Source organism: Pinus tabuliformis, chromosome 9, assembly GCF_031772625.1.
Source record: "Pinus tabuliformis cultivar Carrire ecotype Pingquan chromosome 9, CPIR1, whole genome shotgun sequence".
Lineage (NCBI taxonomy): Eukaryota > Viridiplantae > Streptophyta > Pinopsida > Pinales > Pinaceae > Pinus > Pinus tabuliformis.
Genome location: NC_142307.1, coordinates 1,095,348,176 through 1,095,375,873, shown reverse-complemented (window position 1 = coordinate 1,095,375,873; position 27,698 = coordinate 1,095,348,176). Strand labels below are relative to the sequence as shown.

Genomic DNA, 27,698 nt, shown 5'->3' with positions numbered 1-27,698 from the left:
AACACATGGAGGGGCATCTTTAGGAATGTGTTGCTCTTCTACAATGAAAGTTTGGAATATTTGGGCTAGTCTAGATGGACTTAATTTGGTAACTGGTTTAACAAATCCCCAATGGAGATTCGGGTCATGTTTGGACCTGGTTGAACTTGCAACATTTCATTGATTGATTCAACTGTGATAGTAAACAAGACTTTTTGGTCAGGGGACATTATAGTTCTCTAGCTGGGAATGTAACAAGCATGGCACATATAGACAATCTCAGCAAAGATATGTACTTGTGGAAACTGGTATTTGGGAAAATTGGAGTCCCAAAGGCCAATGTCATCAGTGTGGTTTAGATATCTGTGCTTACTCAAACAATGAATTTTTATTAGGACTTCATAGGCACTTGTGTCTTTGATTTGAAAATCCCTGTCTGCCAGGGGAAGGTGGTCAATGTCCAAATGGGGGCTGGTGACAGGTCTGACATCCATGGTGATAGGGGTAGCTATAATTCAATTCTTGTGGATTTGAATTAGACCTTACATGTTTATTAAGAGGTTTTGAAGGAAACTCGAAAGCTTTCAGAAGGGTTTGGGTATGCGCTTTTGACATAAAGTAATTTCAATTAATTTTACTTAATTAAAACACTTTAAAGACTGAACATTTTCAAATTTGAAAGGGTTTTTGGTAATTTCTCTTCAAATACCTAGAATTTGGGTGAATTAGCTTCAAATTGGTGTTCTCAGAAACTGCAAAAGTTTGAATGGCTCTAGTACAGACTGAGAGGTTGATTGGGGTCTCTACAACTTCTTTAGGAGTGAAATTTGAGTTCAATTGGTGAGTTTATCGTTTGCAGGTGTCGCAGTGGTTTGTAGAGGTTTACAAAAGAAAATGAGTGAAAAAGGCGAAATAGGGCTTCTTGGCCTTTTTATTGAGCAACGTCACTTTTTTGTGGGTAAATTACAAATGAACAGTAGGCGTTTTATTGGGTTGGGCGGGGAGGTGGTTTCCAATCCATCACACCGCTTTTATGGAGGAATTGGTATTTTGGAGGGGCCACCCGATCTATCTTACCGATTGACACATAGCAGATGGGAGGTTGGGAAAAACCACTTTATCGGGCGGGTAAAGGTCGGACATCGGGTGAACTCGGTATGGTTGTGGACCATTGGATGTGGGTGTTTATGATCAAATGGCAATTGGGTGACAGATGTGCGTGCATGAAATGGGCATAGGTTTCAGGGGGGCTCGGGGATTTAATCCTTGGCGGTTTGGGATTATTTAGGATTTAATCATGGGATTAAATGATTGGGTGGGGTTTAATGACTGGATTATCTTAACTTTACCAAAAATTGGTCAATTAAGAGGGTTTTGTCAATAATATGGGGTAAAAGTATAGTCAATAGCTAAACTAAGGGTTGGGGTATTATATACGGGATTTAATTATATACAAGAAAAGGTATATCGGGAGCTATAGTGTTATGTTAAAAATTAATATGAAATGGAATGAGCGGAGTGACCATACCACTAAGCATAATGTAATATTTGTGCATTTTATTCACATACACTTTATACTTAGGCTAAAATATTTTTTTGGGTATTTTGAATGAAATGGAATTTCAACTTGGGGTTGTATACTTTTCATAGGAAAATTGAGTTTAACCTTAGGAAAAGGGGTTTTCTTAGGGTAATGAGGGGGAATTAATTTTATGATGGGAATTCTAACACTTGATGTCCATAAGTCATTAAGCCAAGGGTCTAGTCCCACCAAAAGTCAGAGAAATGCTCTGAGCCTTTATGACTTGAAGGATTTCTAGTACTAGAACTTACTTGTGGATGGGGAAATTAGTAAGTAAAAGGATGAAATGAATGAGGGGGAGTTAATTAAATCAACTTGTAAACCATTGTTTTTGCTTTCTTAATTGCTCATGCACATTGAAAGATATGATTAAGCATGATAAATGTGCTTTTATCCAATCAACTTTATACTTCAGCAACCTTTATTCTACTTACCCATTACTTAGCCTGACATTTTTTTCTTCATTTATTTGGGTGCATTTAGACTCGTAGACCCTTATCATTTATTTTTATTTTGAAAAGTAAACTATCTACTTCTAGCCTTATATCTTCCAAGGGCTCAGATTAAACTGATGAGCTCCTTTTATTTTCTCTACCTATCTAATGATCTGCCAAGATTAAGCTGTTTGTTCAGATTTTATTCTCTAACTATAAACATAAAATTCAAAGCATGAAATGGTCAAGATTAAGCAGTTTGACTACCATGGGTTGTGGCATGTATGACAAGCTACACACAACCATTATTTAAGATAGTAAAGCAGTAAAATAGTAGTGGCATTTAGTCTTGCACACTTTCATGATCTGTTTTTGTTTCTGGGGTTCATATATTTCCATTTTTTGGTCTTTTCTTATTTTATTTTATTTTTGTCCTTTGATATTTCTTTTAGGACTTACTCTCTTTACATTTTTTAATTTTTAATATGGAAAACATTTGCAGAAAGCAAAGGTATGTACAATATTACAAGGCTTAACCTTAGCCAATTCAAAATTATGAATCCTATCACTATAGGACTCTAACAGCTACAAAGGCATCTCATCTGATTGTACAAGCCGCCCCATTCTCTGGCAGCTGTCACACTTCCAGACATATTCCCTTGCATCTTTGGAAAGACGACCAATAATAACCTGAGCGAAAGATTCTATAAGTTGTTCGCTTGTCTACAAAATGTCCTCCACATGGTTCATTGTGACAAGCTCTCAAAATTTCATAGATCTCATCTTCCGGGTCACACCTGCGGATAATAAAATCAGGTCCAGTAAAAAAAATATCACCCCTAATCCAACAGTAATCAACACATTTTTCTAATAATTCTCTTTTTCTGATTAGATAAAAAATAAGGAGGCAACTTTCCTGCAGCAAGGTAATTGGCCATGTCTACATACCAAGGTCTTTTAACAGAAATAGCAAACAATTTTTTGTCAGGAAAGCTATCATTAACAGGAAAATCCTCACCTACATGCTTGAGTCTAGATGATAAATTAGCTACCTAATTTTCCTTCCCAGGCCTATCCAATATCGTGATGTCAAATTCCGGAAGCAACAAAAGCTACCTAGTAATCCTACCATTAGTAACTGGTTTATTCATGAGATGTCGAATGGCAGAGTGATTAGTGTGTACAAAAACTTCATAGCTCATGATGTAATGTCTAAACTTATTAATAGCATAAATCATAGCAAGGAATTCTTTTTCAGTTACTGTATAATTCAGTTCTACAGGAGTTAAGTTTTTACTAACATAATAAATAGTATGGGTTACAGTATCTTCCTTTTGTCCCAATACTGCTCCTATGGTTGAACCAAGGGAATCAGTGGAAATATGAAAAGGAAATTTCCAATCTAGGCCTCTTAGTACTAGTGCTAAAGAAATTTTTCCTTGAGTGTATCAAATGCAACTTGACACTTATCATCCCAATGAAATTCAACTTCTTTAGTCAACAATTTAAATAATGGAGAGGCTGCTTTTGTAAAATTTTCAATAAATCTTCTATAGTAGCCTGCATTCCCAAGAAAACTTCAAACTTCCTTCTAATTGGTTGGTGGGAATAGCTTTGCAATGACTTCAATCTTTGCCAGATCAACTTTAATTCTTGCAGCAGAAACATGATGACCCAAAACAATACCTTCATTCATAATCATAAAACATTTTTCATTACATAATGAGAGCTTAGTTTCTCCACATCTCTACAAAACTTTTTCAATATTATGTAAAGCTTCTTCAAAATTATCACCCATGACTATAAATTCATCCATATAAACTTCTACGCAATCATGCAAAAGATCAGAAAAAATACCAAGGACTGCCCGCTGGAATGTGGCTAGTGCATTGCATAGACCAAATGGTAGTACCCTATATGCATAGGTGCCCTGGGGACATGTGAATGTAGTCATTTTGTATTCTTCGGGAGCTATCCTAATCTGATTATAACCGCTAAACCCATCTAGGAAGGAAAAATATTTTTTTCCTCCCAAAGTGTCCAACACTTGGTCTATAAAAGGCAAGGGAAAGTGATCTTTCAATGTGGCCTTATTTAGTTACCTGTAATCTACACACACTCACCATTTACCATTCTTTTTGGGGTCAATAACCAATGGAGATACCCACTGGCTATCTGAGATAGGATATATTAACCCTACATTTAACAATTCATCTTTCATAATTTCCCTTAAAGCGAGGTTCATCCTCCTTTGTGGCTGTCTCACCGGCCTGGATTTCTCTTCTATATAAATATGATGAATGAATGTGTCTGGGTGAATGCCTCTCATATCTGTGTCTTCCTAATAAAAAGTGTCTGAAAATTTTTTCAATGCTTGAATTAACTTTTTTTCCTGTTCAAGGGTTAAGGCAGAGTTAATATTCAAAGGTTTTTTATAAAAAGTTTCAACCACCTTACTCCCCCATTCAGTCATGGAATATTGTGGTGAAGTAAAATTATAAGTGCAGACACGAACGAATTCCTCTAGCCCGATAATGAGTCTAGCCACAACAAATACATTATATGGAAGATTTCCTTGGGTTAGAATCAATCAAGAGGGCCTACCTCTTGGTTGTTTATCTTGCTTGATGATGTCCTCGCTTGCTTGCTCTAGCAATCTCTCACTTCCTTCTTCAAGCTCTTGAAACAAGTAAACAACAACAGCACACAAACATAATAATAGACAAATTGAAATTCAACCTACTTAATGAGTCAAGAAGCATCAAGACATGAATATGTAACATTAAAAAACATGTAGGAAATCAATTGATAGTTGCATATATTAATATCAAAGAGAGATTACAACCACTCATCTTGATGTCGCAGCCTTCCTCTGACAAGACCAGGTTCCCACACACTTCTGCTAGCACTTCATGATGGCTTCAAACAACAATAGTATAAAGACTCTTCCCTTTAGGCTTCACTCCAAACCAAACACACTTCTCCCTCACACAACTAGATGGCTACAACTAGTAATAGCTTGCTTTTCAAATCAAAATAGTATACTCACACTCAACCAACACTTTAACTAGCTTGTGCTTGGGAAGAAGGGAGGTTCATATAGGAAATATGAATGGGAGATGGATCCTCTTCTCATGGGAGAAGGATTTATCCCTTGAGGTAGTTCCATCACTATAGGGGAAAGGAGCCCAAACTATCATCCTCGACCCCATCCGGCCAAACCATTTACCAGACTTCCATTACAGAGCTTCTAGAGATGGAAGCTTCAGCTCTAATTTAAAAAACTGTCCATAATAGGACCGACACGACTAGAACATAGCTGAGTCGCACCGATCGACGTGGGGAATAGTGCTAATCTCTGCACATCAGCGTAGGGGAGACAAAGGCCATTAGCGTTGGTCTTGTAAATTGGGTAAAACAGAAGTTTTAGGGGAAATGGTGCAAAAGGGAAATGGTTTGGTCATGAAGAGGGACATAATGGGAGTTTCTCCATGAAGGCAAAGCATGCGGGGTTCACTGTAGAGGTCCTCCAGGATCAAGGAATTGGGAGTATAGGGACAGTGACAAAATTTGTGTAAAATATGCCCCCTAAAGTGTGAAGGCTGAACCGGAGTGAGGGATGAAATGATTTATAAATCAATGCGGGGAACTGGTCTGTCGTTGGAAAACCTACAAGCAAGTGTAGATACATATACATAGCCTTAGATATCTGTCAAATGATACATGAATCATGGCATGGACTCAGCCATCCATAGAATGATCATGTAAATGGATCCAGGTATGGGCGCAGCCATCCTTCAAAGAGGATCATAACAAAACCAAGGTATGGTCGCAGCCATCCAATAATGAGAAGGATCACATATGATAACTCATGGTCTGGTCGTAGCCAGCCATCTAAAAGAGACATGCATATCATCATAACCATGTCACACCACTTCGCAACTTGGACTTTTTGTAATCTGAGTCCAAGGTCTTGCACTCCAACACAACCTGATAAAAGTACAGATTCTAACATGCGAATAGATGTGTTGACATCAAACATGCCAAAAAGTCACTTGATTACCAGTCAATGATGTAAGTTGTTAACAAGTGCGAGAGAAACCACCAATAATGACAATGGCCCTCAAGGTACTATCAACACAATTCATGGAATGTGAATACAGGAATTGAAGTTGAACATCTGCGAAATCACTCAATTGAAAGCCAATGATGTGAACTTGTCGTTGAGTGCGAAGAACTTGCCATTAAGGCATGCAAGCTCTAAGGTACTGGAAGGTAGTCTCTCGGTCAACTTCTTGGAAAATGATTTGATATCGATGGAAAGTGATCGTGTCGAAGGAGGGCCATAATGAATCCCACATCATCGACACGAGATGAGAGGATGCAAAATGATTTTGGATGATACAAAGAATCAGAGGTAAGTGTAACCGCGGAAGGATAGCTCTTGAACATATCGGTGAGACAACTAGAAGTTTGGCAGCTTTTGGATCCATAGGATCGGTGGTCATGGCAACATAGCAGAGATCAGATGGAAGGCAAAAAATAAATGGCCCAAACCCAGGAAGGTCAATGATGTAAAGGAGGATGTCCCAACCCGACATGAAGTAGGGAGTCTCATGTTCAAGAGTGAGCTGCTGACACGACTCGATAGATTTCCAAATTTTTCCCCCACCATTTCTAGCGAGTACCCCAATTATTTTTTATCGCAAGATTGAAGGAGATAACATGTGCTTGCACTGTAAGTTCATCCTTCAGATGAATTCGACCTAGTAAGTTTAACGAGCCCTAGGAAGAAGAAGCCCGTGTACATCATGGTGATGAATATGATGTTGTTTAATAGTTTAATGAGTCCGACAAAGGTGTAACTCAGTATCTTTTTCATCTTTAGAGAGCTTGAAAAAGACGTAAAAGAAAACTCCACATGGTCCCTTTTTGTAAATTTATCTCTCTTGAGCCCGAAAAGGTAAAAATAAATACTTGAGAAAACCACTTGACCATTTCAGTCAAGGAGTACCTTTTTCGTAGATAGTGCCTCCCCGCCTGAAAAAGGGGTAAATGTATACTGGGTGCATGACATTTCACATCTGTTAACGAGTTCGAAACGACAAGGGCTCGGCCATCTTTTTATTTTTAAAGGGTTGGAAAAGAGCTAAAAGCAGACCCCCATTTTTATTCGCTTTAACAAGTCAAAAAGGGAAAAAATACTCGGCGATATTTTCATATGATTTTAACGAGTCGAGAAAAGATCTAAAATATGACTCATCGCCATCTTCGAACGTCCATCACATGTCGCTGCACAAGCAAGGCAAAGCTTATTATCAAGTCCTTGAGGCAAAATAGGTCAAAAATATTTACAAAACCTGATATTTTCACAAAAAAATGAATAAATAGGGTAAAACTAAATATATTTTTACCATTTACCTTTGCAGCGAAGACTTTTACCCACTTTTGCCCTAGTTTTTTCCAGAGCGGATTGCAGGAGACGCGAGTGGCCAATCGACGAGACGTCAGTTCCAGGTAACAACTAAAGCCCTGAGCTCCATTTTCATGCTATTCATTTAATCTTTTAACCACTTTTTTGGATTTTTAGGGAGGTTTTTGAGAAAAAATTTCACCCCCAGTCGGCACGATTTTTGGGCATGGGATCACGCTGGCCGAGCGTTATTTTCACAGCCATCCACACTGACTAGTGTGACTATTTCTAAAACAGGCGTGCTAGTACTGTGGATAGGGAAAAAAACAAGTTTTCTCAAGAACTAACCGTTGAAATTTGATTTTTATGTACCAAAATTGATGATTGACTCAAATAAATGGCTTTCGTAGGAGAGAAATCGCCGAAAATGGTGGATTGGAAGGAAAGAGAACATGAAGATGTGAAAACCCAGGAAATGAATGATCCAAATTTCCTGGAGGCTTTGAGGGCTTGCAGGCTCCTCAAATTTTTCCTTACACCAGGGATGCGGGCCCAGCCCGAATTGCTTCAGTATTTGATAAGCCTTTAGGACATCAATCATGAGATTTTTGTCATTGGGGACCAAGAGCTGGAGCTGAAAACTTCAGACATTTACTTCATCACTGGGCTGTCATGCAGAGGTGAGCCAGTGAATTTGTATGGGTCACATCCAGTCAGGCCAAGCATATCTTCCCTGCTTGTCGCGCATTGTCCTGAGGCCTTGAAATCAAAAAGCGGGAAGATTAAGATTTCCAGTGTACGGGATTTAACACTGTGGGTGCTTCTGTTGACCATAAATAGATTGGTAGGGTCCCAGGTAGAACATGAGACTAATAAGTCAAAGTTCCTTTATGCTATAGACTTCATAGCTCCCATGATCTTCAACTGGGCAGAGGCCATGAAGATGAATATCAAGCACCAGTTGTCTAAGGCGAAGGTGGGAAATCTAAAGCAATTTGGCTTCAGATCAGTACTTGTGACCTTCTTCCTAGAACGAGTGCCACTGTTTCAGTATCAATTGACTAAGGTTGATCCTCTTGCGCCACACAATCCGCGAATGGCTTGCTGGAGTCAGTTGATGCCCAAGATCATTGGGGGTCAGTAGATGTCCTACCGACCAACATTCTTTTCATGGTTACGAATAGAAAATCGTAGTGGAGGACTGGCCGTACAGCGGCACTGATTTCTGTGGAGACCCAGATATGCCTTTGCCAGATGGGGAGGACTTCAATGACGAAGGTAAAAAACCAAACCAAATTTTGATTTTGATGTTTTTAATTTTTTTTAGCATATGCATGCTTATAACATTTTTCTTGTGTATGCAAATGTTGGACCAGAGCGGCTAGCCAGGATGTCCCCGATAGCCAGGCGCTATCCCTGTCCTATTGATGTTGTTGGCCCTTATCAGGAAGGGAGCGATAACGAGGAACCTCAAGGGGTTGACTCATGGTATCCCTGAGTATGCTCGGATAGGAGACATGCCTCGCGGTACCAGAGGCACACAATGGGAGTCTTAGATTGGATCCACCGATTACTAAGTTGCATAGTATGAGCTATCTCGTGCTATCATGACCACCATGCTAAGTAGTTCCTAGGTCCAGTACTTACATATTTTTTGAGGTCTACGTGCCACAGATGTACGAGGCCTGCGAGCCGCTGATGTTATTGTGGACATATATATTATTTTTTTGGGGTTTTGATGTATCAAACATTCTCACATATGTATATATGTTATATTTTCCTGTCAATTATGGTATGAATGGTTTGTCTTATCTTTTACATGTTTCGCAAATGTCTACCCAACACGTAATTAGCTAATGCATCTATTAATGTATTCATGTGACTAGGAATATGATGATATGCAATATAATCAAAATGTCTTTCCAACAGATGGATACAGAGATACATTCATAATATTTGAGGGTTCCTGACAGAATATTTCCCGTTGAGTTGAAGGACGACAAGCTGTGAATTCGGGTAGACAACTAATTCTCTGATGCCCAGAGCGATGGCTTCTAATAACAGTTCGATGACCACACTGTATTCAACAATGTTGTTGGTTGTACGACCTAGGCAGATACCTTGAATATCAATCAACTCACCGTTAGTGTTGTAGATAGCCCATGCCGTGGATGATAGGTTCCAGTTACTTTGGCAATCACCATCGGTGAAACTGACGTGAGGAGTTGCAGTCATCTTCAAAGCAAGAAAAACATAGTAAACAAGAAATTTGTTTGAAAACTTCCACACTAAACCACACTGTACATAAATGAATCACACACTAATGTACATAAGTAACCATGCAAGAAGACCTAAGCATAGTACTTTTTTAGGCAAAGCCTGTTTCGGGGCTTATCAAGAGGATTTCCTTCATAACCAATAATTTAATAGGCTCCTTTCTGCAAAACATGTTTTACAATATAGGGCCCGTGCCACATAGGTTAGAACTTGCCTGCCCCTAGCTTATCATTAGCTTGGTCATATAGCAGGACCAAATCACCCTTAGAGAAAGTGCGAGGGGAGACCGACTGGTCGAAATGGGATTTGACCCGTTTCTTTTGTGCTTCAATGACCAAGGAAGCGAGACGACGAGTCTCGTCCAGTCGTTCCAAATATAAGAGGTGTTCCTCTTGAGGTGATGTTTTAGGGAGGAGTTCAACAGCTAACTTAAGTGAAGGAATCTCACATTTGATCGGCAATGTTGCTTCCAGACCATAGACTAGCTAGAATGGTGTGAAACCATTGGCGTCTTTGGTTGAAGTTCGGTAGGCCCACAGAGCTAAAAAAAGCATGAGATGCCAATTTGACTTGTGCATCCCAATAGTACATTGAAGCATGGTGACCAAAACTTTGTTCACGGCTTCAACTTGGCTGTTGGCCTAAGGGTAATATGGGGTCGAGCCATTGTGGTGCAAGCCCAATGCAGATGTCAGTTCTGCCATCATGTAATCTCTAAAATGGGAGCCATGATCTGTGACAATGGCTTGGGGTACGTCGAACCTGGAAATAACATGGTTAAAAAGGAATTGAGTTGTCGTCTTACCATCTGCCAAATATGTAGGCATCGCTTTGGCCCATTTGGTGAAGTAATCCACAACAACGATAATGTAGCCATGCCCCCTAGCCGAACGAGGGTTACATGTCATATAATCGATGCCCCATTTGGCAAAGGGACCAACGGTAATTATGGGGTGTAGGTGAGCGGGTGGGGTGCGCATCTTGCGTTGGTATATTTGGCACTTGTGGCACTTGAAAATAGCAAGAATGCAGTCTTTAAAGATGGATGGCTAGAAATAACTAGCAAAAAGGATTTTTTGATCTGTAGCATAACCATACATATGACCACCACATGCCCCATAGTGGCAATCATTGAGAACTCTTTCTGATTCCTCAATTGTGAGGCATCGGTGAAGAACAAATTCGACACCAACACGGTATAAAGTATCACCGATAATGCAGTAGGGTTGAGAATGATGCCGAATCCTTCAACGATCATCTTTGGTCAACGCAGACCAAAACGTGGAGGTTTGGAGATACATTATGATATCACCGTACCATGGATCAAGGGTGCTAATCAGGAAAAGGGTCTCATCTGGGAGCACCAGTAGGGAGAGCTTTGGAGGGGAGGGAACAAATCAATTCTACAAAAACAAATTACTTCTTAGATTTGGTCGTAGTGAAGACCAAATAAATTATTGCAGGATAACGATCCATCTAGAATACTTTTCCCCAAGCAATTGACGAGTTAGGATGTAGGTCATAGGGTTGCATTCAGAAATCACTGGAGTCATTCGTAAGAGAACATAATGCTGAAAATGTTGAACAACCTAGACAATGGCAAAAGCCAACTTCTCGACATGTGCATAACAAGTTTCAGTGTCGAGGAGATTTCGACTCAGGTAGTAGATCACGTGTTCAGCGATTTCGTCGTCATCTTGAACCAACACCATAGCTATGGTGCTAGAGGTTGTGGCTAGGTAAAGGAAGTAATCTCGATAGTAATCTAGCAGATGCAACAGAGGGGCATTTATAAGGACAACCTTAAGATCATTGAAAGATTTTTGGGCTATCTCATCCCATGCAAAGGGTGTTCCTTATTTGAGAAACCGGGTAAATCCCGTAGCTAGCCCGACATAGTTGGGTATAAAACGACAAAGAAAGTTGGCCTTTCCCTGGAGGCTCTAGAGTTGGTGCAGTGAATATGGAGGGTTAAGTTTACAATGGCCTCGACTTTTAGTGAATCCAGGCGAATCCCGTCCTTTGAAACAATGAAGCCGAGGAGTCACAGAAAACACATTTGTGTGGATTTAACCAGAGGTTGTAGTGCCTGCAATGTAGAAAACTCTGTCGAAGGTGGTTTGGGTGATATTTTCGCTTACAAGAATGGGCAGGAAGGTCAGCCAAGTAACGCTGGATAATGTCGCGAATGTCATGAAATGCATAGGACATTTCCCGCTGAAATGTGGCCCCAACATTTTTTAGGCCAAAAGGGAGCTTCATGCATGCGAACGTACCGCATGGGAAAATAAAGGCTATCTTCTCTTAGTCAGCCAGTGAGATATTGATCTGGTTGTAACCAAAAAAACCATCCATAAAGGAAAAGATCTTGCTCCCATCACATTCATCAATGATTTGATCAATGAAGGGAGTAAGATAGTTGTCTTTAGGACAGGCACAATTAAGATCTCGATAATCTACACAAACGTAGATCATGCCTTGTTTTTTATTCACTGGGGCAATGTTGGATACCCAGTCTGTAAGGGGAATGGGATAAATGAATCCAACTTTTAGAAGCTTTTCAACTTCACCCTTAATAGCAGCGGCCTTGCTAGGGTGCACCGGACGAAGCCATTAGCGAACAGGTTTCACATCCGGATACGTTGGTATTTCATGCACCACGATGCTCGGATCAATGCTAGGCATTTCTTCATAAGAGGACGCAAACACATCATAGAATTCCTGAAAAAGACGAGTATATGTCTTGACCTCATCTGGAGAACAAGATACCCCGATATGAACGTGTTTAACGACAGTGGGTTTGGTAGAAATGTCAATCGGAATCATTTGGGTAATATGACCCATATTTCCTTTCGACCATACTTCATGACTAATAGTCAGTGGTGGAAATGGAGAAGAGGAATCTTCGAAAGAAGTAGACATGACCATCGGGCGAGGCAGGAATGAGGAGCAACGGTGGGTATCGATCCATGGTGGTTCCTCGAGAGACATGATTTCCATGATACCTTCATCGGTGAGGATTCAAGAAGGTTTCGACTAAGGGATCGGATGATTCCAAAGTGCCAAGCCAAGGGGATTGAGAATACATATTGAGAGAGGTCTTTGAGATTTTAGAATCAAAGGATGCAAAGTTTGCAGCCGAAACAATTTCCACGTAATTGACTTCAGGGGGACTAAGTGGCATGACATCGCCCCAAGCATCAACTAGATCTGGCGCAGGTATGACCTAGGGATCATATTTGATCGAGATCATGTTGATGAAAGCAACATGAGGAGGTGGGAGTGGAAAAATCCCCATTAAGGCAGAATCTTTGAAGAGACCTGCCCCTACACTCTCAAAGGGAGAACCAGAGTGCTTGACATATGAAATGTTTCCATCATAGGAGGAAGAGGCAAAGAAAGACAGCTGATCAATGGTAACAATCCTCCCTTGATGGGGAAAACGAATCAAACAAAACAAAGAGGAGGCCACGACATGCATGGCATGAGTCCAACGCCGGTCGAGTAGAAGATTATAATTGAGATTAGTGTCAACAATATCTACTTCGACTTGCACTATATTGCCTTCCAGAGTGATGGCAAGGTTGGGTAAGACACCAAAGGGTCACGAATTGTGTCCATCGAAAGCTTCCAATGTGTTCAGAGACTGGTTTAGTGCAGGGGAACCAATAGCCTTCCAACACAAAGTTGACATGATGTAGGTAGAAGCGCTTTCATCGATGACAGTGCAGTGGATGGTCTTTTCATTAATGATTACCTGAATAAGAAAGGAAATCTAATGTGGAAGTCTCAGAACATGGTTCTCTAGATCGAAACAGATCAAATTAAAATCGGTGGGATCAATGCCACCAATAGCTGACAGCAAATACTTTCACTATGATGGGTAGCTTTGGAGTACCTCGAGAGCCAACATAGCTGATGGATCCTGAGCCAAATATTCAACAATATTGTAATGTTGAGTGGCTTAGGTGTTGGGATTATACGAGGATTTCCTTAGCACACCTCAAGAGGGTGGCCATGGAGCAGAATCAAGGTTAGGTCGCTCGATTAGCAGAGGGCCAAAACTTGGGGTAGAAGAAGAAGGTGGAATTTTTTTTTTTTCCCTGCCATGGGAGCCAGAGTTTGAAAATCCTTCGATCGGGTAGCCACATTAATGGGCGTGCTCATCATGAACACTTGAGATCCAAAGGAAGCAGATTGGGGTTGGTCTACCATTTGAGTCTACTGAGATGGAAAGGGCTCTTTGAGGACACCAGGGGTCCCCTTGAGAAATCGAATAACTTCAGATCATCGTGGACAATCCTTAGTATAGTAATCCTCCTCACAAATGAGGCAAGGATACTTAGGTTTTCGTTACAATGATTCACCGGCAGAAAATTTTGGAGGACCCTATTTCGGGGCATCAGCTTTAGCCTTTCCTTTGCCTTTCTTTTTCCTTTTGAGGATTTGTCCACTGTGGTACACTGAACAGCGTGGACCTCTAAGGTTTTACCAGGGCCTGGAGGGTTTTGAGATGAACTGTTGGGAGCAATATTCGAGACCAATTTCTGTTTGGAAGAAGTTTTGACAAGGGCCTAGGATACTAAACCAATAACTCCATCAACAAGAGGGACAACGGGTGACTTCGATGTCGTGGGATCGGATGATGGCCATAGAGCATTGGGTAATAATTCGTATAAGGTGTCGGTCTGAGAGTAGACTAGGTCCAAGTATTGGGCATGAGCAATGGCTTTCTCTTCAGTGACGCATCCACCCATGGCTATATCACGAGAAATTGGGGCTACGAATGATTTGGTAAACCATTTGGTGAGCAACTAATTAGCTATTTTGAACTTGATCAGTCGACGTCTACGTCTCCATTCATGGATATGATTAGAGATGTGTGTCACAGTGTCTTGCTTGAGAGATGTGAGCAGATAGGTTCCCATTTCATAACGAACCGGCAATTGAAAATGCGTGAGAAAGGCCATGGCTAATGAATTGGAGTCATGAAAAGTACTTCGAGGTAGCTCGATGTACCATTTTTCTACGGCATCCGTAAGGGTTCATTGGAAAATATGAAGATAAATGGAATCGTCCACGTATGAGTTTGATGAGCACCATAGGTGATATGTCATCACATGGGCCTGAGGATCTTCTTTAGGTTTCCCATCAAACTTAGGGCAATCACTTGGTATCTTAAATGGCACTAGAGGCTAGTACGACGAATGAAGAATCAGATCATTCGTGAGACGTGATACATCCGACAACTCAAGTGTAGCCAAGAAAGGTAATTGAGTGTTAAAAGGCATGGGAGGCTGATAAGTGGGCCCATAAGGAGGAGCCCATCCCCACTGGTAAGGATTTTGACCCCATAGTGGGAGATTTTGGCCATATGGCATCCTAAGATGCCCACATTGCGGGTTACCTTGACCAAAGGGAGGATTCGGACCAGGAATACCTTGAAATTGTCCATGCATAGGTTGCTGATATGCAATGTATGGATTAAAAGGCTATTGATCCTATTGACCTTGGACTTGTGGGTATGAGACCTGTTGTCTTAGAACATAAGGTTGTTGGGCTTGTTGTCCCTGAACAAGAGGGTTCTAGACCTATATTCCTTGGGCATAAGGTTGATACGCTTGTTGCCCTTGGATGTAGGGGTTTTGTACCTGGTGCCCCTGGCTCATAGGATTCTAAACCTGTTGGCCTCGTACAAGAGGATTCTGCACCTACTATTGCAGGACTTGACCTTGAACATGTCCCTACAAGGGTTGCCCTTGCTTATAGGTATACGAGGGTTACTGCTGCCTAGGTTTGTTTTGCTAACCTTGCAGTTGAAAATTTGTCCTTGGGTTTCAAGAGGTTGGCCCTGCGAGGGTATGGGTTGAGAGGTATGCAGAACATATTGCATCTGCTGCTGCGCGGTTTGCTACAACTATTGGAAGGACGGACCTTGCTGTTGTTGCAGGTGACCTTGCTGCGGGATAATCTTCCCTTTCTATTGTGCAGAAAACCCTTGTTGCAACAAAGGTTTCCCTTGCAGTAAACCTTGGTTGTTGCAAAATCTGTCCTTGTTGTTGCAAGGGTACTTGAACAGTGCCCGAGAAATTACCAAACTAAATCTGGCCGTAGCCAAGCTGGATGTACTGCCCAAACGGGATGGTGTAAGGCTGATTAACCAATCCTTGAGAACCGTATGGAATGTAATGATTTTGGTATTGGAACTAAACCCCATAAAGTTGTTAATACTGAACATTTTTCGATCCAGATGGACCACCAGGATTCTAAACCTGTTGTTACTGGACATTGCTTGATCCAGTAGGGTCAGCAGGGTTGTAAATAATACCAGAAGAGGGGTGGTTTATACCAAGGATGTGATCTTGTGAGCCACTCACATTAGTGGCACCTGACACCATAGAGACATTCAGATTATGCCCCCCAGGTAGTGGCACAATCTGGCCACTGACTAACGGGACAAAATAACTAGAAGAGACGATCTTTGAATCTACTGGTTTTGATTGACGCGTAACTGGGATTGATGGTACAAGAGTGTTCAGAACGGTGGACTTGACGTAGGTCTGACACCTGATGGAAAAACAAAGTTATGGTAGAGTGATGAGGCACTCGGTGTGCCCGAAACTAAGTGCCCTAAAGACACATAGCCAGGTGGCAAGCTGGTGGGAATACCTTTTAAATAAGGGAAACCCTTGTGATGGAACTGTAACTGTAATTCTTCCCCCTCCATAGTATGTGGAGTCAAGACTTTGGACTCATCCGGAGAAGTGACTGGAGCATCACCCTTAGGTTCCATGTCTGGAAACAAACGATGACGAACGACCAAACGTGTACTAGGGGATAGTTCCAAAGGAACACCTGGTTGATTGTACATACTGTAAGGGTGTTGTGGTAATATCTCAATAGCTTCAAATAGAGGGTTTGGAGGATAGATAACCAGTCCAAGCTGACCGTCAATGGTCAGCAAGTTCTTTGGAGTTCGAACAGGATTATCCGGAGATTCCGGATCAAGACCAGCAGATGATCTTGAATCGAAAGTAGGTGGAGGACAAGATGATAATGGTTGAACACTCAAAACAATTGCAAGTTCAACATTTTGGTCCTCAAATGGCTCTAATAACTCAAGAAGTGGCTACTTAAACAATCTTTCAGACGGAGGAGAGGAAGAGGAAATGGGTGAACCAGATTGTTCAACCACGATGACCTTGTCTTAGCCAACATAATAAATAACTTCAAGGCTTTAAAATTTCCTTTTAAGGGAACTCACAATTTGGTCAAAAATCTAACAGGATGTTTTGGATCGTGGGCAATCAATTATTTAAGATGCATAAAATACTTATGTTCTTTCATTTTTAAAGAGTCGAGAAAGAAACAAATATGACTCTATCATTTTCGATTGGAAACGAGCTCGAAAGGACAAGTGCTTGGATGATCTTTTAAGTTTAATGAGTCAAAAATATCAAATGACTACTCTGGATGATCTAGGTAAACAAGATTACCAAGCAACCGTGAACTACAGAATACCTCCTGGCGAACCAAGAAGTACGAGGACGCAATCTCCCCGAATGTTGTGTTCGGTGTATCGCGTTTGCAAGGTGGCTGGCTTGGCTTCCTAAGGATAAAAGGATTGTATCCTAGCAGGGTCTCCCGTTATATATGCGATCGTACGGGGAGCACAAATCCGTGCTAGCATAATCTAATGCCTAAGCTAACGATAGTTGCTAGGTTTACAGACACTGGAACACGTCTCTAGCCTAGACCTTCTAGATGTGATCGTTAATGTCAAATGTGCCTTAGGTAAATTGAATTAAGTTGATCTTGAGTTAAGTTTCAGTTTTCAGGTCTTAGTGATGCTACTTGAAAAACCTAAAATGCAACTAAATGGGATAAGACCCTTTCAATTTGATGAAATGCCTACACTAGAGAGGGTAGAAACTACTCAATCAAATGCAAACAATCAAGCAACTGAAAACGAAATGCTTTTTCACTACTTCACTTTTTGAATACATTAATGAAAAATGCATTCCAATTCCTAATTTACTGACAAGCACTTATCTATTAGTCCTTTCAAAATGAAAAAATTTCTCTTCCTTTTCAAATGCTGATGCAATTCTAGTTTCTAAGAAATGTGAATCATAATGAAATGACAAGCTAAAATTTCATATTTTCTAATGAAACAACGAGACAAACTTTCACATACAATCTTTCAATGAGAAAATTTTCGAGGCTATGAGCTCTTCAAGCAAATGAAAACATGAAAAGAGAATTTCATTCAGATTGTCGAAGCACCGAATTTGCCAAACACAAGACCAACAATGTAATCTATGCAGAAAAAAGACGTTCAAACTAGTAAACAAAACTTTTTCAAACTTGTGCGAAAAGAGGTCAAAGTCGTAAGAGGGACCAAAACCAAATGCAAGGAGCAAACACACCCACAACTAGACTCGATGATTCCATAAGCTGCTGAATGGACGACTAACTAGATATCCTAGTGTCGCTAGCCATTCAATGACTTGATCAATCAAACAACAAGATGACAAGCCTACAAGCAAGCAAAACCAAATGAAAAGTAGCTTTCTAATCAGGGAAAAACAGTGAAAAGGCTCATAGGGTGAAAAACAGAAGAGCAGAACACACTGGCCAAGATTGGGGTCTAGCCCTAATCTTCACTTACAGGAATCAGCGTGACTGCCTAACTGACAACAAGCACCAGAGGCGGGTCAGCGCAACTGTTCCTCTGCAATTCACACTAATCAGCGCGACTGTCGGCCGATTAAACACGTTGTCCAAGGAAACTAAGAAAAAATAAATAAAAAATTGAAAACAGGGACTAGATCTGCTACTATGATTTTTAGACTTAAGCCAGTAAACAGGAGAAAAGCAACAAAACAAAAGGGAAAACGCAAAACTAGCAAAGTTCTCATGAAATCATGAAATCCAAAACAAACAAAAAGTTGGGATCTCCCCAGTGGAGTTGCCAATTTGTGGTGAAGTAAAATTATAAGTGCAAACACAAATGAATTCGTCTAAGCCAATAATGGGTCTAGCCACAACAGATACATTCTATGGAAGATTTCCTTAGGTTAGAATCAATCAAGAGGGCCTACCTCTTGGTCACTTATCCTACTAGATGATGTCCTCGCTTGCTTGCTGCAACAATCTCTCGCTTCCTTCTTCAATCTCTTGAAACAAGTAAAAAACAATAGCACACAAACATAATAATAAACAAATTGTAGTTCAACCTACTTAGTGAGTCAAGAAGCATCAAGACATGAATATGTAATGTTACAAAACATGTAGGAAATCGATCGATAGTTGCATATATTAATATCAAAGAGAGATTACAATAATTCATCTTGACATCGCAGCCTTCCTTTGACAAGACCAGGTTCCCACACACTTCTTCTAGCACTTCATGATGGCTTCAAACAACAATAGTTTAAAGACTCTTCCCTTTAGGTTTCACTCCAAACCAATCACACTTCTCCCTCACACAACTAGATGGATACAACTAGTAACAGCTTGCTTGTCAAATCAAAATAGTATACTCACACTCAGCCAACACTCCAACTAGCTATTGCTTGGGAAGAAGGGAGGTTAATATAGGAAAGATGGATGGGAGATGGATCCTCTTCTCATGGGAGAAGGACTTATCCCTTGAGGTAGTTCCATCATTATAGGGGAAAGGAGCCCAAAATTTCATCCTCGACCCCATCCGGCCAAACCATTTACCAGACTTCTGTTACGGAGCTTCTAGAGATGGAAGCTTCAGCTATAATTTAAAAAAAAATCCATAACAGGACCGATGCAACTGGAACATAGCTTAGTCACACTGACTGGTACAGGGAATAGTGCTAATCTCTGCACATCGACGCAGGAGAGACAAAGGCCATTAGAATTGGTCTTGTAAATTGGGCAAAACAGAAGTTTCAGGGGAAATGGTGCAAAAGGGAAATGATTTTCTCATGAAGAGGGACATAATGGGAGTTTCTCCATGAAGGCAAAGCATGTTGGGTTCACTGTAGAGGTCCTCCAGGATCAAGGAACGAGGAGTACAGGGATAGTGACAAAATGTTGTGAAACAAATATGTAGGAAATGTAGATAATAAGGCTGAATGTAATTTGGTTATTGTACTCTTGAAAATTATTCAAATTAGTAATGAGATCTAAATTATGACTAGACTGCCTTCCTTCTTGTTGTAGAAAATCGGGATTGGAAATACAACAATTTATCAAATTTTCTTCTGAATTTTCTTTAAGGCTCATGGCTTGGGAAATTGTCAAAACTGGTTGGTCACATTCTGAATCATGCTCTTCTTCTACAACCCAATGTGTATTTTCTGATCTTAAGAGAGGTTGAGTGGGGGGATACACAAAAATGTGCTTTGTTTTAGTCCCATGAGTGATGGTCATATTTCCAGACCTACACCCTATAGAAGCATCTGTCGTGGCTAACCACGGTCTCCCCAAGATCAAAGGATGCCCTCCTAAGTTATTTTTGGGTTTAAGAACATAAAAATCTGCAGGGTACTTCCAGGAATCTAATGAGATGACAATGTCTTCTAATACCCCCTTTGGCTTTACCTTAGACCTGTCTACTAATTCTAGCATGGTAGGAGTAGGAAATAAGTCAAAGGTTCCTATTCTAGATAAGGTCTCCATAGTCATCACATTAATGGCTTCACCTAAATCAATTAAAATATTTTTTATAGGTTGTCCATTGATAAAGGTGGTAACCACAGGGATTCTAGAGTTTGCATATTTTTCAGTAACAAATCTCGTAGACATTAAACTTGCAAGATTTCCACCTACTTGAATTGTAGAGAGTTCTTTCTTTTGTCTTCTTGGTCTCTTGGTACATAGATCCCTTATTGTTTTAGCATAGATTGGTATATCTTTTATTGCTTGCAGCAAAGGGATCTTAATGCATACATTTCTCAATTCAGACATAAGAGCAAACTCGGGCTGCTTTAGTCTCATTTCCAACCTCTTTGGAAAAGGAGACTAGATTGTATGGGATGAGGAAGGTTCTTGCGGCCTTGAAGTAGGTTTTTCTAGTGGTTCAGGTGTGATTTCAACTTCAGGAATTTCTAGAAATTCTTCCTCCACAATCTCTTCAATTCTTCTGGGTTGATTCACCACTTTTTCTAACCTCAACTAGATTTCCTGCAATGACACAGGAAATTCCTATAAAGCAAGAACAGAAATTTCCTTCAACGACTGTGGTGCAATACAGTAGGTAGGAAAAGTGGGATAGGTGACCAATCCGATGTTTTGAGTGGATTGGATGGTTTTATTATTGGGGTTAGACTGGGCAGGAATTTGTGTAGGACGAGGTTTATTTGCTGGGGCAGGCAACTGAAGTTGTTGTTGTTGAGGTTGAATCATTTGTTGTTGTGTAGGCTGTAGAGGATAAAAGTTTTGAGAAGGAAAATTCTGAGTGGTAGGGTAAGAAAAGTTCCCCTGCCAAGGCTATTGTGGAGGCCAGGTCTACCAGGGCATTGGAATATTCCACATCTGATTTTGATTATAAGGAACTTGAAAATGTGACTGAGCCATACCTATAGCACATGGTTTCCATGGTCTTTGAGGTGCCATTGCATAAAGTGCGTTGACAGCTCCTTGATCAACTAGATATGCTGCTTTGATTTCAGGAAGTGACGGGCATTGATCAGTAGAGTGTTCTGCTTCACAGATTTGGCATATCTCTATGCTATCTGCAGGACATTCCCTCAAGGCATGCTTCTTGCATTTCGAACAGAACACGGCCAGGGCTTTTTCTAGTTCCTCTTGTTTTTCTTGTTTCTTCTTAACCTGCAAAACATCCAATTGAGAAGATAATGTGCTAAGAATATTAGTCTTAAAATTTTCAAATAAATTACCCATTTCATCTCTGGTTACTCCAGCTCAAACAACTGACTTGACAAGCCTGGAAGCAGTATCTCTTGCTCCTCCTCCAACTTTCGAATTTCCTCTTGAGTATCGACGACATATCTCAAATACTTCATCATGGCCCAACTTTGATATGTCACCTCCTCCCATCAGATTCAAAATCTCCAGATATTCTGGTCTGATCGCTCTAAGCAAAAAAATTTCTGTTAGTATCCTTGCTCAGTTGATTCATTTTAGACCTCTACAAATTGTACTGAAATCTCTCCACCAAGTCATCAAGGCTCTCACCCTCCTTCTAAGTCATGCCACATATTTTTTCTCTGAGGTCTCTAGTCTTGCAATAATCTTGATACTTTCTCAAGAATACCTTTTTCATTTCCTCCCAAGTTGTAATGGAGTTTGAAGTCAACCCCATGAACCACTTAAGAGACACATCCTTCAATGTTGCAGGAAACAACTTCAGCTTCTGAGCATTGGAAGAATAGTCATAGCTTTTGCATAACACATCGAATTCGAATAGAAAGGCATCTGTATCTTCACTGGGAAACCCACAAAAATTAGGAAAGACTGAAGGAGGAATATTCTTCATCTGAGTAGCTCCACCAGCCTCCCTGATAGGGCATTCAAATGTGACCAGTTCTTCTTCCTTCTCATCATATCCATCTGTGTGACTAGTCCCCTCTTCATGGGCCATTCTAGACCAAAAGAAAGTGGGGGCTTTGTAGATTACAGATCCTGCAGAATCGATGGTTTGGATTTCTGATTCTCGAACAAGATTGCCAAGGAATTCATTTTCAGGCTAACCACTAAGAAAAGATGTCGTTTTCCTTGTGACAGGAGATTTAAAATGGGCAGAAATAGAAGATTTTCCTACAGAAGTTGCTACATTATAAGCAGGAATATGTTCTGGGCTCTTTTTAGGACCACAGACCTCTTGACCGAATTCTTTTTCTCTTGTTGCCTTATTTGTTGCAGACTTCTTTTTCCTTGCCAGTGTACTAGTAAATGAATTGGTGCTCACACCACCACCAAATACATTTGTAGATGTTGGACCCAATCATCTACTATGAAAACAAATTCGAAAGAAACTACTTACCAAACAATCAGGACACGGCTTTGGCAAATTTTTGACCTCCTCCGATGCGTGGGCTTTGTCCTTCCTCTTACCACTTCGACTCCCCCAGTCCTAAAATTTCCAAACAATGCATGTAATAAAAACACTTCAGTATTATCCTTTTAGCACCTCCCAGAAATTGATCAAACATAAATCATCAACTCGGGCAGGTAAGCTTGTGAGATGCATGCAAATTATATGCAGGCCTAATACTATAAGTGGTGGTTAATCTAATTAACCAATCATACAAAACCAATGACTCTTTCCTGCATTAATCACTTAGCAGCAAAGACTATAGAGTGGATCAAACTAACCTCTATAGCTCTTAAGATTGCTTATGATGATTAGGAAAAGATATAAAAATCACTTACAACAAATTAAGAAATTCAATCAACATGAGACATCAAATCTTCATTACTTGAATCCCACAAATAAACATAAACTAATTCATTTCATCCAGTGCTGCTAATATATTAGAAAGAGTACATTAGCTGTAAAAATAAATTATTACTACATAACATAAATAAAATGCATGAAAACTAAACTATGGGAGTTGTGAGCAAAGGTGGCCCTCCCTTACTCACAACCCCTTCAAATTAGAGGAGCTTGCTCACTGCAATGGATAGAACATATATCTTTATATTAATCTGAAAATACAATTGAGTACAATCTGATACAAAGTTAGTGTTGAAACCAACCCAAGACTCTAACAGACCCCTATCATCGAAACTAGGACAGAATTTATACGTTGACAAAGCCCATATATGGCTCAAAATAAAGGAGACTGTTAATCTAAGCCTTAGGCTAACAGATCTATTACAATATATCATTTTTAACCATACTAGATCTAATCCATGACTAAAAGCATGGATTAGACGAAACTCGTTACATGGTTGTAGCTATTTCTCCAAACGACCAACAAGAGAAGACCTCTGAATTTGGGTGTTGTTGTTGGCATATCTGAGGAGGCAAATAGGATAGAAGCCATATGTGATATATTCCCCGCAAAACCCATGTTCCCATTGGACTTAGATATCCATGGAATATGGCTAACCACCGATGTTGCTGCAGGAAATCCACGTTGTTACCGGAAATCCACAACTGTAGGAAATCCGAAGTATCTGTAGGAAATAAGATCACACAGCTGTTTTGCAGGAATTATGCACCTAGTTCTGAATCAAAGCAAATCTACACAGGAACTCGAGATTAGTTAGCATGGTAATAAAATAACGAACAACCAGTTAACGAATACTCAAAGTTAAGGTAAAAGGCACTTTTTAATATTAATTTTCATACCTTCAGCCTACGACACCCTTTTGGAAAAAACACAAGTATTATAATCGAGATAGGCATAGTAGGGGTTAAAGATAGTCAAAATGTGAGAGGGAAAGTATAGAAAAAGGTGTCAAAATTGGTCAAAACCAAGCCCCAACAGATTTTGGCTCATATTAAGTCAATTGATCGATGGTAACAATCTTCCCTTCATAGGGGAAGCACGTCTTGTGGAATACCGCAGACACGACAGCTGACATGAAATATGTGTAACTACGACCTAAGAGAATGTTGTAATCCAAAGGGGCATCAATGACTTCAATGTCGACATGGACAATCTTGCCTGTAAGGGTCACTAGACAGTTGCGGTACATGCCAAGGGGTTGGGAGGAGTGTCCATCCCAAGCACGCAAAGTGATGGTGGAGGGGGACAACTCAAGTGACTTAAGTTGTTTCCAAACAACAGCAGACATCACACAGGTGGATGCACCTTCGTCAATAATGCATCAGGAGATGATGGCATTATGGACTCTAACTGGTATATGGAAAGCAATAGATGAAGGCAATGGGGGATGCTCTGATGTATCAATCGGGAAGACAATCAAGTGATCGTCAGAAGGATCCACTGCACCCAAGGCAATTAGTAGAGCTTTCTTTTGAGATGGGCATGACTAGAGGACTTCTAGCATCGACATGGTAGCAGGTGATTGTGCCAAGTCGTCTACTATACTATATGTATGAGCAGCTTTGTTAGAAGCCACATTACGACGTAATGGTCCCTTTGGGATATTAGGAATGGCATAAAATTTAGGTTGAGGTATCCGTAAAGGACCATTTGGTGTTGTAAGAGGCTTAGCAGACACTTTGGTTTTGGACTCAGTTGCAGACAAAGTCCAGGGTTTGTCATATTGACGTGACTGAGTTTGCAGGTTGATATTGGAGGGATTAACCACATCAGAGTTCATCATAAGGATCTAATAGTCACCAGGACCAGAAGGTTGGAGGGGATGGGCTACTTGACCTGGCTAAGGTTGAGTAGCAAAACATCCTTTCTGAGGGAAAGGATTTGTGAGCACTACCGTTTGAGATGGCTCAAGATGCTAAGGCAATTGTTGAACTCTAGAAGCTGCTTGAGCTTCCCACATTTGGCGCATCTAGGGTAAGAGAGGACACTCATGTGTATAATGGCCATGTACACCACAACATGCACAAGGCTTGTTCATACGAATAGCCTTGTTCTGCTTGGGTTGGTCACCCTGTTGCTGGTTGTTGGTGTTAGGCTAGTTCCCTTAGGGTTCACTAGGATGGTTACCTTGGTTACCCTGGCTACCCCTGTTACCCTTCCCTTTATTCTTTTTCTTCAAATTTTGGGGATTGGTCGCACTCTGCTGCACAAACACTTGACACTGAGGGGGTAGTGGTTTTTGGGGCTGAGGATGCATGGGAGGCTACGACGCTAATGCTTTATAGGCTGGAGCGCTAGGCTATGCATAAGGAGGAGCAACAATTTGGTTGACGAGTTGGGGCCCTAGAAACATGTTGCTAGCAGGAGGGGAATAAGTGTTGGAGGAACTGGTGCCCCCATGCGGGTAGCCATAACTTTGTTGAGTATATGTCGAAGAGTGTGAAAGAGATCCAATGATACATTGGCGATGTGAGATGCCCCCTGTGCACTGGCACTTCCAGGACGAGGGAGGTATGTAATGATGGTATAGACATAACCAAATTATGCATAAATTAGATGATATCTCAGAGCGGTTTGGAGAGCTTCTTCCTCGGTCTGAGGAAAATGGGATGTAACATCTTTTTCGATGGGAGATAAAAGGATCCTAAGGAACCAATCTAGATATAAATGGTCTTCGAAAGGCGGGGCACGACATGTGCTCCTCCTTCGATGCCACTCTTGAACATGGTCAGAAAGGCGAATGATGGAGGACTGACAGAATGTGGTCAATAGCTCCGTACCAGTGTCGTACCAGAGAGGTAACTAGAAATATGAGAGGAATTCTTTAGCAAGCGTCGTGAAAATGGAATGAGATGCAGAGGGTTGTTCTACATACCATTTTGCAGCGTATCTAGTGAGCATGCGTTGGAATAGCCAAAGGCGAATGGAGTCATCGGTTATGGAGTTGGACAAACACCACATGTGGAAGGATCAGACATGGTTGGTAGGATCCTCTCCAGCATTACCATCAAACTTTGGGATGTCTGAGGAAAGCTTAGTCAGTATAAAGGGCCAACCAACATCATGGTGTATCGGGTTGTATATCAACTGGTTAAAATCCAGTAGACTTAACCCAGCCATAAAGTGTAGCATGGGGCCTACCGGAACGGTTCCTGAGACTGTTCCACTTGATGTGACCACCGGGATAGAACCAGATCCAACACCAGGTTGAGTTCCTGCACCAGCTGTGGGTCCAGACATGGTGACGATATGTGGTGAAGGAGGCTCGAAATCAGAAGATCCAGGAGAAGAGTTGGTATGGGGACTCGAAGGGCTCTGAACTCAAACCTGATGGGAGGGGTAATATTCCCAAGCAGAAACTAGGGGTGAATGCCTAATAGTCTTCGCAAAAAATGCCTTGGTGGCACAATGGTGGTAGGACACATGCGACACGAAAATGGTGAAGGGAGATCAACAATATGCATTTGTCTCAATGAGGGAAGATAAATTTATTATGTTAAGTCTTGGCTTGGCGGTTTAAACCAAGCACCCTTCGCTTAAGGTGTGTTTGTGTGTGCAAGTGTATTAATTGATTAAGCCTAGATCGTGTTTGTAAAAAAGAAAAAATATTGATGAAAATAAAATGAAATTAATAATAGAAAATGAACAGCAAAATAATTAACTAAACCCCACCCAAACTAGGTTTGCAAACACTGTGTTGGTTGGTGGCTAAACTGATGGAAAATACACTAAAACAGTCAAGAGATCTAAATGTCAGTGTGACTAGGATCAAGTGACACTAAACTACTGGAAACTGGTGCAGCAAAAGCAAAAAACCAGAGAGGAAGATCGCTGCAAAAGATAGGGAGATGGGTGAAACACCTAGGGAAACTGATGGGACCCTAAGGCAAATGACCAAACAAGTTTAAATGTGAAACTATGGATGGTAACAACCTATCTTAATAGATATAAAACAAAAGGGTACAGATCTGGAAAATGTGGTTGAAAGCGTTGCAGAAACTCAAACTACTCACTCAGTTAAACTCCTCCTAGAAAGGTGGAAGCGTACTAGAAGCCCTAAGAAAGCTGAATTTGACTTCGATGAGTAAATTAGAGTGGATCAAAGCCTAAGCATGATGAGATAGAGGTCTGACAACCCAGCAGACAACTCTCTACAAAACCCAAAAACAGATATGAGAAAAACCTTAAAACCCAGAAATCGCAGTTACTGACCTGTTTCTCTGTAGGGATCGCACTTTTGCGCTGATAAGTGCGTTATGACCTCCAGATCACACTTTTTGGGCCAAAAAGTGTGATTTCTGCTCTATGGATCTCGGTCAACAAATCTCAGAAAAAAAGTGTCGCCTTTGTCGCAATTGGTTCTTGTGACCTGCGGAAATGGCCAAAAATCTTGCAAAAGTCAGAAATTTAACAGATCTAGGGTTAAAAAACTAGGAAACATTAAGAGAATTGAAAAAAAATAAACCCTAAGTTGAAAACTAAAGGTCACACAGGTTTCTGGATCTGAAGTATAAACCGAGTGGAGTTGCCAATTTTGTTGTAGTGTTTTCTTC

At 40.7% G+C, this 27,698-nt stretch overlaps 1 pseudogene; it reads right to left on the bottom strand.

Moving 5' to 3' along the window:
* LOC149152493 (WAT1-related protein At2g39510-like) overlaps positions 1-26,385 on the bottom strand; it is a 114,750-nt pseudogene extending 88,365 nt beyond the window's left edge.
* Between the last annotated feature and the right edge of the window lie 1,313 nt (positions 26,386-27,698).